The following is a 15150-nucleotide window of genomic DNA, read 5'->3' on the forward strand; positions in this document are numbered from 1 at the left end:
AGTGTGAATTTGGGGAAGTCTTAAAAATCTCTTCTCTTTCCAGAATATCAAGTGTTCTCTGTAGAATGGATAGGCTTTGGCCTGTAATTTTCAAGGCAATACTTTTCTCATGTTTTCAAAGATGGCAGCAACAAATGAAGTCAGAATCAACCACTGACTGATTGATTGTGAAAAGTGATTCAGGTCACGGAGTTTAGTTTGAGATATGTTAATCCAGGATCCCGGTACAGTCTTTCAGAATATATGCCACTGACCACAGCATATGTGGAAAGTGACAGTGAAAGTCGCTCAGTCGTGTCTGACTCTTTGCAATCCCATGGAATGTATAGTCCTTGGACTTCTCCAGGTCAGAATAGTGGAGTGTGGGTAGCCTTTCCCTTCTCCAGCATATGTGGAAGGCTGGGGTCAGTTTGGAAGTTTTGACAAAATAAGGTCCAAGGAGGGCCTCCAGGAATAAAATATAAAAGATGTCTAGACTGTTTGAGTTTTTGTGCAAATACAACTCCTTCATCTAACCTAGAAGCGTATAATTGTCAAGGCCAGTGGGTTCAGCCTAGATTGACTCCCCTTGAGCCATAGCAGCTGTTAGAGATGAAATAAAAAGGCTTTAAATTCAGACTTGCCTTGTACTGTTGAACTTGAGCGTGTGCATTAACCTCTGCGAGCTTCAGTTTTCTTATTTGCAAAATAGCAATAATGCTATTACACAGGATTATTGTTGGAATGGTCCCTAAAAATTACATGCTCCAGGGTTCACATATTTAAATCCCTATAGGGGCTATGAGTAAAGAGATGGGTGAAGCAGGTATGGTGGTGGACACTTTCTCAGAGGAAGTGGGGATGGGGAATGTCAATTGTGCCAATTCATCAACCTTTTTTAAAAAATCTTTTTTATTTTGGATTGATTTTAGACTTCGAAAAAAATAGATGTCACAGACACACAAATGAATATAAGTAAAATGGAGAAGATGGGTAGATTATATCAATATTAGTATCCTGACTGTGATATTGTACTATCATTTTGCAAAATATTACCATTGGGAGAAACTGGATGAAGTGTACAAGAGATCTCCGTTAGTTTTTACAACTGCATGTGAATCTACAATCACCTCAATAAAATTTTCAATTAAAGAAATGGTGGAGAGTGCCTATAGATCCTTCATCTAGGTTCTTCTGATACTAACATCTTATGGAACCAGAGCACAATGATATCAAAACTTAGAAGTTAATACTGGTAGAAGAATACTGCAGACTTTATTTGGATTGCACCAGTTTTTCTATTCCAGTATCCAGTCCAGACGCCACATTGCATTTAGTTGTTATCTATCCTTAGTCTCCTTTAGTCTGTGGGATTTGTTAATCTTTCCTTGTCTTTCTTGACAATGATTTTTTTTTTTTGTAGATATATTTTATTTATTTATTTATTTTTCCATTTATTTTTATTAGTTGGAAGCTAATTACTTTACAACATTGCAGTGGTTTTTGTCATACATTGAAATGAATTAGCCATGGATTTACATATATGACATTGATATTTTTGAAGAGTACTGATCGGTTCCTATGTAGAATGTGTCCCTCACCTTGGGACTGTCTGCTGTTTTCTCACGACTAGACTGAGGTTAATACATTTGGGGAGGAATAGAGTTGGCACATTCAGAGGTGATGTGCCCTCGAAGAGGTAGAGGACAAAAACATCTGACATAAGTAACTTTGGGCAGTCGTGCCCGATTGTAAAGTGTAAGGCTAAATACACAGAGAACTGTAGACTACCGCTGTACTAGTTGGTAAATTTGTTCGTCACACTGGGAGAGGGGAAGAGAGAGGAAGAAGAGGAGTGTGCGTTAGCAACTCTGAAACTACCTGATATTTATTCTAGGATTGAACAATAAGTAATATATTGCAGATAATGAGAACCAGGTTTCTCAGTGTTGAAAAAGAAGTGACCAGAAGAATTCCCAGTAAGCAAAAGGGAAATAAATACTAGAAGGAACCCTGTGGTGCTGGGTTGAAGTTTGAAATATTGGTTGGAGCTTGAAACAGAGATAAATATGTGTGGATACATGACTTAGTTTAAACACATGTATTTTCTAGCTCTTTCTGCTGAGAAGACCTAGATAAAGGAACGCCCGAGTAACACCACCTAAACCAGGCAATTAAGGTTAACATCACCAGGGAACTTCTCCAGTGGTCCAGTTGTTAAGAGTATGCTTTGCAATGCAGGGGACGTGGGTTCGACCCCTGGTCAGGGGACTAAGATTCCACATGCTGTGGAGCAGCTAAGCCCATGTGCCACAAGTACTGAGCCCATGAGCCACAGTGAAAGATCTTGCATTGTGCAACTGAGACCCAACGCAGACAAATAAATAAATATTTTAAAAAAAGAAAAAGATGAACATCATCAGTGTTAGCTATGAGGAGAGCAGGCTGTAGGGTCACGGAACAGTTGTGGAGGCCCTTGCAATGAGAGGGCAGGGACTAGGTTGGCAGTGGTGAAGACATCCATGGTGAGCAGGGGGGGAATCTGGATGTTTGAAGATTGGATGTGCAGTATCTGTTGATGGATTGGATTGGATACAGCACCTGAGAGAGAACGGCATCAAGAATTCCACCTAGGTTTTTGGCTTGAAGAGCTGGGTCAGTAGCTGTGCTTGTTCCCAGTGGGAAGATTGCAGCTGCAGCAGGTTCAAAGAGAAAAATCAAGAGTTTGGTTTTAGACATGTTTCATTTTAGATGTCTTTTAGTCGTCCAAATGTAGAAGTCACATAAGCAGTTGGATCATTGGGGGAAATTGATACAAACTTGGGAGTTAACCAGGATATAGAATGAATCGGTTTATTCGCTGTGTGTAGCAAAGTACTTCTCACACTTTAGTGGGTTTACAAGTCTCCTAGAGAGTTTATTAAATAATCTATTCCTAGGCCTCCCAGGGATGCTGGTTTAGTAGCTATTCGGTGGAGTCAAGAATTTGCATTTCTAACAGTTCAGCCAGTGATGCTGAGGCCGCTGGTCTTCGAAGCATACTCTGAGTAGGACTTGGTGCTGGCCTTTCCCCCTCTGTATTCAGTTTTTCCTTCCTCTCTCTAAGAAGCAAAATATCATACTCTGGAGGACAAGTATCAAGAAGTCATATGCCTCAAGTAATTATCAATTATTTTTTTTAGAAAAACAAGTAGTATGAGTCTCATTTACTTTGTTGTTGTTTTTTAGTTGCTAAGTCACATCTAACTCTTTGTGACCCCGTGGACTTTAGCCCGCCAGGCTCCTCTGTCCCTGTGATTTCCCAGGCAGGGATACTGGAGTGAGCTGCCATTTCCTTCTTCAGGAGTCTTCCCCAACGCAGGGATTGAACCTACATCTCCTGCTTGGCAAGCGGATTCTTTACCGTTGAGCCACAAGGGAAGCCCCTGATTCACTTTATCTTGTCTGAAATCACAGCATGAGTGAATGGCAGAGTCAGAATATGAACTCAGATCTCCTGAATGCTTTGCGTGATCCCCTACCGCCACATGCAGGCTGTGGAACCTTAGACCCACCTTTCAGCCTCAGCTCTACAGCTGTTTGCTGCCTGGCTTGAAAAAGAGAATATCGGTGTCATGCAAACTCCAACACAGTTTGTCTACCTTTGTGAGGCATTCCCATCATCATCATTTCATGTGTGGTCAGTGTTTGTCCATGTGCCTAAGCACTGGGAATTGTAAGGAGACTCTCAGCTCTAATTGTGGACTGAGCCTCTGTGGGGAGAATGTGTGGAGTATAATGAATTCCTCTGTGCTCTCGAATATGTTTCATTTGGTCTTTGTTCTACAAATTGCCCCCATGGTGATCAAAAACCTTAAAGGCTTTCCAAAACAGACGATCATGCCTATCAGGTGAGCACACACTGTGTGTGGGGGGCAAGTAAAGGAGAGAAGGGAGAACTCACGTTTCATTGACAGCACCTCTTTGGTTCCAGGCCCTTTATGTACTTGAGATAATCTTTGTAGTTGCGTGATGAATAATGTAATGCTGCCATTCCTGTGAATCACAATATTCCCATTTTACAGGTAAGGAGAGAGGCTCAAGAGTAAACACCCCGAGGTCGTGGAGTTTGAATTCTAACCCTGTTCCTCTGACTCAAAGCTGCAGTTCACAGTGTGCCCTGGTTGCCCCATGAGTGAACCACAGACACCTGGATGTGGCTTTATGTATTTCTACCCAATAACTTCCAGTGTAAAGCCATAGTCAGGGCGAATCCTGTAGTAACGTGTGAAAACTTAAAAAAGTGTAGGCAGCTTCCGTGGGACTTCTAGGAGCTCAGATCCCCGAGGAACTGCTGTCACTCTTCTGTTTCTTTTTCACCCAAGTCAGCTAAATTGCAAGTCATTTATTCATTTAATAAACATTGATTGAAACACCAGCTTGATTGGTCCCAGGAGTAAGACAGACATAGTTCCTTTCTTCATGGTGCTAAAGTCTATGGTAAGGAAAAGGGCAGGGAGAATGTAAAAGAATGGAGAAAACAGTGTGCACTCCACAGTGTTACCATTTGATTTGGGCTTCCCTGGTGGCTCAGAGGTTAAAGCATCTGCCTGCAATTCAAGAGACCTGGCTTTGATCCCTGGGTAGGAAGATTCCCTGGAGGAGGAAATGGCAACCCACTCTAGTGTTCTTGCCTAGAGAATCCCATGGACAGAGGAGCCTGGTGGGCTACAGTCCATGGGGTTGCAGAGAGTTGGACAGGACAGAGCAACTAACACTTTTCAGTTTTTCACCATTGAATCCAGAAATCCCATTTCTGGGTATATGCACAAAAGAATGGAAAGCAGGGCAACCAATGTTTATATGCCATTGTTCGAAGCAGCATTATTCACACTAGCCAAAGGTCGATGAAGCTCAAATGTCCATCAGTGGGTGAATGAATAACCAAGATGTGGTACATCCATACGATGGAATATTACTCAGCCCTAAAAAGGAAGTTCTGACACATGCAACAACATGGAGGAAGCTTGAGGACATTATGCTTAGTGAAATAAGCCAGACACAGAAGGACAAATATTGTATGATTCCACTTATATAAAGTACCTGGACTAGTCAGTTCATAGAAAGGACAGCAGTTACTAAGGGCTGGGGAGAGGGGAAAATGAGGAGTTATTGTTTAATGGGTATTGAGTTTCGGTTTTAGGTAATCAGGAGTTCTGGAGATGGACAGTAGTACTGGTTGTATGACAAGTGTCCTTAATGCCACTGAATCATATACTTAAAAATGGCTAGAATGGTAAACTTTGTATTATGTGTATTTTACCACAATAAAAAGTAATGCGTTTTGGACTTTGTCTTGAAGAAAATGAAATGCAAAACTAAGAAAATAGATTCATCTTATATTTAACCACAATAAGGTAATACAATTAGGCATGTGATGGCCGTCATGGCAGGTGCTGCAGAGGGTGCTCCCTAGAGTTGGGAGAGAACCTGCTGTGGTTAGCAGGGTTAGGGAACAGGGCAGGGCGTCCTCAAGAGAATGGCATTGAAACTGAGCCCTGAAAGAGTCGGCTTGCTGAAACTGGGGTGGGTATGTTTGGAGGACAGAATGTTGCAGACGGAAGGAATAGCGGGGGAAGACCAGGAGCAGCAAAGGCCCTTGGTGCAGTCAAGGAAGCAGAAGGTTGGTGTGTGGAGCAGAGAGGCGGCAGAGTGGGAAGGGAAGGGTGGACTTGCAGGGCCTTGCAAAGGGTTTCAGGCTCCTCCCAAGAGCAAACGAGAGCCACCGAAGGATTTAAGCAAGGGGTTTTTATTTTCAGTCTGCAAGGCTATTGTTTCAGATGAGATTAAATAGAAAGGGAAGGAAATTAAAGCTTATCGAGGGGTTGTTCTGTGCCAGCCAGCTCCTTATCTACCATTCCACCGTCTCTAAGTGTAACACTTGGCACAGAGCTGCTCAGTGATGGTCCGAATGGTTGGTGTTCCAGATGACGCTCAGGGAGGTGAAGCCAATTGACTCAAGACAGTACTGCCTGTGGGATTCTGGCCTCTGTGCTTTAAAGGGTCTTTCCCTGGACCCCCCTCTAGGAGCTGTGGGCCTCCCCACACGACCCAGGAACTGTGCCATCCCAGAGCCCATACCCGCTTCCAGGCCAACCACAAGGACAGAAAACCCACACTTCCTTGCTTAAATGGCCCCAGCTCTCTTCTAGAGCCTCTTTCCTGGGCCCCTCCTCCTGAGAACACTGGTGTGTTGCAGTGGCCAGGGGCAGTGTGGCCCCGCAGGTGAACTTGAGACCTCATGGTTCACGCAGAGCCTGGGCCGTTTAGTAATTTCCTGTTGCTGCTGTAAAGTTGTCACAAACGTATCCTCTCACATTTCTGGAGGCCAGAACGTGGTCTCCACATTCAGAAATGGGTCTCAATGAGCTATAATCCAGGCGTCTGCAGGGCTGTGCTCCTTTCTGCAGGCTTTAGAGCAGAATCCACTTACTTGCCTTTTCCAGCTTCCAGAGGCCACCCATGTTTCTTGGCTTGTGGCCGGTTCCATCCGTCTTCAAAGCCTGCAGTCCTGTTGCTTCCGTTACCACATCTTCTCCCAGTCTGATTCTATCTCTTTCACTTGGAAGGATCCTTGTGATTACATTAGGCCCAGCAGGATAATTTCCCTATCTTGAGGTCAGGTGATCAGCAACCTTAATTCTCCTTTGTTCACAGGCTCCAGGGATTAGGTTGTGGACATCTTGGGAAATTATTCTGCCCACCACTGGTAGGAAGAGAAACAGTTTTTCTTGTGCCAGTGTATTCCCAGAACTCTTGAGAATTCAAAATTCAAACCTAGACTTCCAGGTCATTATGAAGATGTATTTATCAAAACAGGAGAATAGAATAAAAACTGTATTTACATGGTCTATTAGTTTAATTGATAACCTTTAGATATTTGGGCTTCCCAGGTGGCTCAGTGGTAAAGAATCTGCAACGCAGGAGACGCAAAAGACATGGGTTGGGGAGATCCCCTGGAGAAGGAAATGGCAACCCACTCCAGTATTCCTGCCTGGAAAAGTCCATGGACAGCGGAGCCTAGCGGGCTACAGTCCATGGGGTTGCAGGGTTGGACAAGACTGAGTGACTAAACGAATGTGTGGGCACGTGGGCCTCCATTTTGCACTTCTGCTACTGGCCCTCCAAATATTGAGGGTGGACCTAACCCGAAGTCACAAAACAAGGCAACGTCCAAATTAGAACACAGATCCTCTCTTAAACCTTTGTATCATCCACACAGGCCACTTCTTCAAAGAGAAGTAAGGGAGAAGTCAACTACCACTGTCTTTTTTTTTTTACTCAGTTTTTTGATACTACATCATGTATCTATCTGACTCCCTGGTGGTTGTAAAGCTGTCTATTTTTGAACCTCCTATCCAGAGCCTGGCTTCCTTGAAGTGGAAGCTTCTGAAGCTGTATACCTCCTCTAAGTAGCCTCCTATCTGCTCATACCTTATTCATACCATACGTTGTCTTATACAGACCCTCCTCCTCTCATCATTCAAGTTCACTCATTTATGGATTCACCAAACAATTAATTAGCACCTCCACTGGGGATACAGAAACAGCGTAGTCGCTAACCCTGCCGTCAAGGAGCTCTCAGCCTAGCGAGGGTGCCAGAGAGTGAAATGGACCGTGACAACCGTAGGCACAGAGCTGAGTGCATTGCTAATCTGGGTAGATCTGGGGGTGGGGTTTGGTAGAAGCTTCTCAGAGGAAGTGGTTCTCAAACAGGCTCTCAACTAGGCCAGGAGGCTGGGGCCTAGATTTTTGGGGTTGAGAGAGTGGCATGTTCATAGGCCCTGAAGCTGTAGTGGGCAAATTTGGGGAATCCCAAATCAGACAAGATGACTAGAACAAAGAGTGGGAGGAGGGAGGAGGCAGATCAAAGGCTTAAAATACTAAGAGCCTCAGGTTGACCCTGATAGACCATAGGCTTCATGAAGAGCACATCTTATTCTTCACTTAGCCTCCGTGCCAGTGAGGCATCTAGTACATAGTTGGTGCTCAGTATTTGCTGGAAGACCGAATGACTTGGAATTCCTGAACACTGTCCAGAGGAACCTGGAGGCCAGCAGGTTTCAGCCCTGGCTGCACATTCAAATCACTTGGGGAAGCCCCCCCACCCCCCACCCCACCAAGGATCGGACTCTTGCCACCTGTAGTGGAAGTCCGGAGTCTTAACCATTGAACTACCAGGGAAGTTCCTGGGGGAGCTTTAAAAACTAAAAATCTGTAGTTTTTAGGGCCCGACCCTAAACCAATTTAGTCTGAATCTCAGGATGTGGGCACTTGGTGCATTGAAATCACGTAAAAAATTCCCTGGGTGATTTAAATGTGCAGTCCAGGCTAAGAATCAGGGCTATGGGCCACACACCATGGAAATATTCTACCCAAATCATACTAGCAGATTGGAAATGCTTTGAATTGACAACTCTATGGGAAATGAGTGAAATTGGGTTTAGAGGTGGAAGTATTGACAGTTTAATGATCCAGGTGAGAGACAGTGAGAGCCCCAGCTAGTGTGATGTGAGAAGTAAATGGATTTGGAGAGAGTTTAGGAAGATACAGTCAAGATCTGGTGGCTGGGGTGGACAGGTGAGAATCTAGGATGGCCTCCTCTCTTCAGGTTTGAAAAACTTTGGTGAATACTGGGGCTATTTCCTGGAATCTGAAATACTGGCACGCGCAGGTTTAGGAAGGGCTTCCCTTGTGGCTCAGTTGGTAAAGAATCCTGCAATGCTGGAAACCTGGGTTCGAGCCCTGGGTTGGGAAGATCCCCTGGAGAAGGGAAAGGCTACCCACTCCAGTATTCTTGCGTGGAGAATTCCCATGGACTTTATAGTCCATGGGGTTGCAAAGATTTGGACACGACTGAGCAACTTCACGAGGAAAAAGCAAGAGTTCCAGAAAAACATCTATTTCTGCTTTATTGACTACGCCAAAGCCTTTGACTGTGTGGACCACAATAAACTGTGGAAAATTCTGAAAGAGATGGTTAATACCAGACCACCTGACCTGTCTCTTGAGAAACCTGTATGCAGGTCAGGAAGCAACAGTTAGAACTGGACATGGAGAAAAAAAAAAAAAAAGAACTGGACATGGAACAACAGACTGGTTCCAAATAGGAAAAGGAGTACGTCAAGGCTGTATATTGTCACCCTGCTTATTTAACTTATATGCAGAGTACATCATGAGAAACGCTGGGCTGGAAGAAGCACAAGCTGGAATCAAGATTGCCGGGAGAAATATCAATAACCTCAGATATGCAGATGACACCACCCTTATGGCAGAGAGTGAAGAGGAACTGAAAAGCCTCTTGATGAAAGTGAAAGAGGAGAGAAAAAGTTGGCTTAAAGCTTAACATTCAGAAAACTAAGATCATGGCATCTGGTCCCATCACCTCATGGGAAATAGATGGGGAAACAGTGGAAACAGTGTCAGACTTTATTTTTTGGGGCTCCAAAATCACTGCAGATGGTGACTGCAGCCATGAAATTAAAAGATGCTTACTCCTTGGAAGGAAAGTTATGACCAACCTAGACAGCATATTAAAAAGCAGAGACATTACTTTGCCAACAAAGGTCCGTCTGGTCAAGGCTATGGTTTTTCCGGTGGTCATGTATGGATGTGAGAGTTGGACTGTGAAGAAAGCTGAGCACTGAAAAATTGATGCTTTTGAACTGTGGTGTTGGAGAAGACTCTTGAGAGTCCCTTGGACTGCAAGGACATCCAACCAGTCCATCCTAAAGGAGATCAGTCCTGGGTGTTCATTGGAAGGACTGATTCTGAAGCTGAAACTCCAATACTTTGGCCACCTCATGCGAAGAGTTGACTCACTGGAAAAGACCCTGATGCTGGGAGGGGTTGGGGGCAGGAGGAGAAGGGGACGACAGAGGATGAGATGGCTGGATGGCATCACCGACTTGATGGGCATGAGTTTGAGTGAACTCCAGGAGTTGGTGATGGACAGGGAGGCCTGGCGTGCTACGATTCATGGGGTCATAGAGTCGGACATGACTGAGCAACTGAACTGAACTGAACTGGGTAACTTCACTTTCACTTTCTTGGCCTTGTAAACCTAACGGGCCTCTATAAACAGCTGTCTGCTCCTTTACTGGCCTTCTGACTGTTAAGTTCCAAGGCTTCCCTAATCTCCTCGCATCTTGCCTCAGGCAAGATGAGGAATTCTCGCTACTTTCTTCTTTCCCACCTTCACTGTCCACCTGAGCTTGCAAGGAGGGGTGGACCATACTTCTCCCACAAAATCTGACTGCTGGCATGTCTCTTTAGTTCCTCTCCTCCATGCTGCCCCAAAGACATAGTCTAGGCCTAAAAAAACTTTAAGAATTAGAGTGGAGCGTGGTATAAGACTAGGAGAAGTTTTCACTTACTACTCTCAAAGTAACACTCATTTAAGAACATTTGGAAAAAATTTAATCATGCCCGCATAGATCCAGTCACTGCCATCATTGGGGTGTGTCCTGCCCCCTTCCCCTTTTTTGGCTAGACATAGATTATTTTGTTATGTTCTTTATATTGTTGTAATCACACTGGTTCATAAAATGATTCATAAAAATTATGAAGCAGCTTAAGGGAGACAGCTTGAGAATGGTGCACAGAAAGCAGTAGAAAAAATACACCCAGTGGAGGGAAGGCCTTGGAACAGGCCTGCTGGTGTGGTGGAGGGAGTGTGCGCTAATCGAGCCTCTCTGCAGGGCAACTTGACAACATCTATCAAAATCTCATACATGCATGGCCTGAGCCTGGTAACTCTACTCAGAATGCACAAACTTAGGTGAACAAGGATGTTTGCTATATCACTTTTTGAAGTAAGGAAAAATTGGAGACTGATGCTTATAGGGAGATAAATTAAGTGAACCATGACATGTCCATAGACATGGGAGACCATGTTCATTTGGAAAGAGCTCCATGGTGTATTGTTAAGTGGGGGGAATACTTGACAGGATGGTATGTGGTATTCCATTTTCTTGTTAAAGGCCAGCACTAAATGTTTGTCTTGAAAGGGAGGCCCTGAACTGTGCGTTGGTGAGGCCCAGGATCTGGGAGGTGAGGACTTGTTCTGACGGTGCTCCAGAGGCCTGTCAGCCTAACCCTGAGATTCAGGCTCTTTAACGAATGGCGAGGTTCAAACCCCTGTTCCGCCTCTCCTGTGTGGCCTTTGACAAGCCATTGCCTTCCTGTGCCTCCATTGTCTCATAAGTAAAATGGAAATAATAACTGTTCCTATTTCATAGGGTTGCAGTGAGAATTATTAGTTCATATACAACCCTTAAAATTGCTTAAGTAATCAAGTATGCTTAATCAATACTAGCTAAATCAGAGATCCCTGAGTTTCCATTCCTGCTTCGCCACCCTTTGGGCAAGTTTCTTAAGTTCTCTGAGTTCTGGTTTCTGGCAGGGTGGGAAGGATTTGGGTTGGGTTGTGTTTTAGTCTCTCAGTCGTGTCCAGCTCTTTGCGACCCCATTAGATGTAGCCCGCCAGGCTCCTCTATCCATGGAATTCTCCAGGGAAGAATACTGGAATGGGTTGCCATTCCCTTCAGCAGATCTTCCCAATCCAGGGTTCAAACCTGGGTCTCCTGATTTTTTACTGTCTGACCCACCAAGGATTTAGATTAATAGTATGTAAATATCTTGCTGAGGAAATTGTCTCTGGATGTGGATCCTGGCCCCGTTGCAGAGTTGGTAATACCAGTTGCTGGATCTTCTGCCTGGGCGTGCGTCTCCTTCGATATTCAGTTGAGCGGGAGCATGCTTCGGGGCTTGAAGTGATGGAAGTGGGTGCAGCAGCGCCCGTGGGAGAGTGGGGATATGCCATGGGAGGTGGGGTTCAGCTGCTGCTTGGCCCCAGCCGCATATTGCCCTGTGGACTGGCCAAGCACTGTTAACTGTTAACCAGCTTTCAAGAGAAGTTGTGAAATCTCTGATTTTTAACTCTTGGCAATTAGCTCAATTTTGTAAACACCACGAGGACAAACAAAACACGGCAGCAGACCAGATGTAGCGCACGAGCTGCCGCTCTGCTGTCTCTGCTCCAGCTCTTCTGTTCTTGGGTTAGCAAAACATTTACTGAACGCCTGCTCCGCCTGTGCTCCTCAGCACCTGGTCATGCGCACTGTTCTGCAGCCTCAGGTCTGTTGGCCTCGTATCACTCTGGAGAAGCGCATGGCAACCCACTCCGGTGTCCTTGCCTGGAGAATCCCATGGACAGAGAAGCCTGGTGGACTACAGTCCATGGGGGTGTTGCTGTCGGGTACTAATTCGATCTGGGTTTGAAATGGTATTTCATTGTGGTTTTAATTTGCATTTCCCTGATTACTACTGAGGTTGAACCTCTCTTTATGTATCTGTAGAAGTGTTTTCTTTCTCCGAATTTTTGTTTCAAGTTTTCAGATCAGGCTCTAGTCACTGATCGTTTTAGGGCCTCCCTAATGGAATCTTGCTCTTGAATAACATCATGCCCACTAGGCTGGACTCCTAGCTTTGAGGCTGTCCGCACATCCTAAGAGGGCCCGGCAGCAAGCACGCTGCCTGCTACACACAGGATAGGAACTCAGTAAATGTTTGAATGAATCAGGCCCCATTTCAAGCGTATGATGTTTCTTTCTTTTTATTTTACAGTTCCAGGCACAAGTAATATTGATTTAGCTATCAACTTGTTCAACAGGCACACCTCCCCCAGTCTGGTGAGAAGACAGATGAAGAGATTTGTCTGTGTCTTGCCCCTTTAAAACCAGGAAGTAAAAAGAGGAACTTAGAAACAAGTAGAAAGACTTGCCTTAAGGGAACAGTGATTCTTGTAGGCGATTAGGGTAGTGTTTGCTGAAGGAGGTACTGGGGCTTAAAAGAGGGAGAGATTGGAACTCTGATAGCCAACTGCTTAGAAATTATCCTGACTGGAGGCTGAGGACGATAAGCCTGAGGTATGAGTGCTCACTTGGTAGCACAGCGTATTAATATGTGGAATTGAACGTACCCTTTTCCCCATGGCGTAGAGGGTCCTCCCTCCTTTACTGGTTTCAGTTTTGAAGTGAAGCCTCTTGTGTTCAAGTGGGAAGAGCACTGTTTTCATAGTCAGAGACCTGATTTCAGTCCCACTGGTTCTCATTACTTCACCAAACCTCAGCTTCTTTTTCTGTTAATTGGCACAGCAATAAAAAAAAAGGCTGTCCTTTAAATGAGAAAATATTTAAAACATTCATTTCTCCTAACAATACTAAGATTCCCATTTGATTTTTGTTGTGATTACCATAACTAGTCTGCCTTCCTGCTAGGTGAAGGGATATCTTATCTGGTGGTTAGGGATCTAATGCATGTTTGTCTCTGAATCAATCTGCCTGTCTTGGGCAACGCTGTTCCCAGGAATGGTCTTCCTGTGGATTTGCACATTGAGTCTGGTCTCTGTGGTGGCAGTCTCTCTGATTCTAGGGTACACAGCTGCTTTTCTAGAGAGTAAGTTCCTTGAGGGCTGCAGGACAGTCATGCTGGTTTGAACAGGGTGGTTCTGCATGGCTGGTTCTGCTTCTGTACTCAGATGATCTTTTTTATCTTCAAGGTAGAGAAATGCGCCAGCCTCACACCCCTTTAAGCAGCAGCCACGGAAAGAACTGGTGGATGTGTTTATCAGTTTGGGGTACCTTGACCAAAACTGGGTGCGGGGATATACACACTACGAGTTCCGCCTGTTCCCTCGTCTCCTTCCTTTTTCCTTTTTACGCTCCGCTCGAGCCAACCTTCCATTTCCTCCCGAACTGCAGGCCCTTTGTGCCTGCTGCCGCCTCACCTGCAGTGTCTTTTCACTCACTCCTCACCTAGCAGATTCCTTCCTTTTCATCCTTCAAGGAGGTCTAGGTCAAATGATTCCTCTCTGAAGCTTCTTTTGGTCTTCCAGGCAGAATCAGGCCTCCCTTCTTTGTAGATCTCCATTTACTCACCCACTTGGTGGGCTGCAGATTAATTGAGGGGCTGCTGTGTGCAGGCAGAGGCTACAGAGACCCGTTTAAAACGCGCGCTTGCCCTAAAGGAGCTCATAGCTGGGGAGACAAACCCGGGCGCGCAGACACGTGTGCTGACTGCGCCAGGGAAGCGCTGGGGGCTGCCTGCCGTGCTTCAGGGGCGGATGGCAGGGGAGGTTCCTGGAGGTGGCGACACCTGAGCCCGAAGAGTGTGGGGTGTGCAGGGGAAGGGCTGCCTTGGGCAGGGGCACAGAGTTCAGAAATGACTCGGTGTGTGCAGAACAGTGGCAAGCAGTTGGTTATGTTGGAACACAGGCAGGGGCTAGAAAGCATAACGCTTTCTAGGGTTATTTTTGTTTGTTTTTAGCTCTGCACTGAGGTTTGTGGGATCTTCATTCCCTGACTAGAGATCCAACACCTGCCCTTGGCAGTGAAAGCCTGGAGCCATCACCACTGGATTACCAGGGAACTCCTAGGACTTTGAAGGCTGAGCCATATGAAATTGTCTTTTTCATAGGTCAAAACAAAAATAGATATCATCAGTTTCACATGGCTCCAGCTAATATGTTCCCTTTAGGGTTTTGGATCTTAGTGTTTCCCACACTTCTGTCATTCTTAAACCACCTTCATGATTTTTACTGCTGTGTGTGTTCAGTCACTCAGTTGTGTCCAACTCTTTTTGACCTTATGGACTGTAACCCGCCAGGTTCCTCTGTACTTGGGATTCTCCAGGCAAGAATGCTGGAGTGGGTTGCCATTTCCTCCTCCAGGGGACCTTCCCAACCCAGGGATTGAAACTGTGTCTCCTGTATCTCCTGCATTGCAGGCAGATTCTTTGCCACTGAGCCACTTGTAAAGCCCAAGTGGGTATTACTGAATACCCAGTTAATTTTTATGTAAAGAGGTTCACTCTTCTTCTTCTTTTTTTTTTACTTAAGTAAATTTATTTAGAAGGAAATGAAACTTCATATCAAAATTAAAAATTGTTACTTGACATAAGAAGTTAGCTGTACAAAGAAACTCAATGAAAATAAAACTCTTGCTAGGTCCTTGCTTTGTGTAAAAATGTCCCCTTCCACAAATAAAAGGAGTCTAGGCAATTGTTAGAGAAGTGTTCAGAGAGTCTGAGAGAGCAGATGTCTTTTAAGAGCCCAGAAGGGTTCAGGGCAAT

Source organism: Odocoileus virginianus, chromosome 30, assembly GCF_023699985.2.
Source record: "Odocoileus virginianus isolate 20LAN1187 ecotype Illinois chromosome 30, Ovbor_1.2, whole genome shotgun sequence".
In the NCBI taxonomy this organism is placed as follows: domain Eukaryota; kingdom Metazoa; phylum Chordata; class Mammalia; order Artiodactyla; family Cervidae; genus Odocoileus; species Odocoileus virginianus.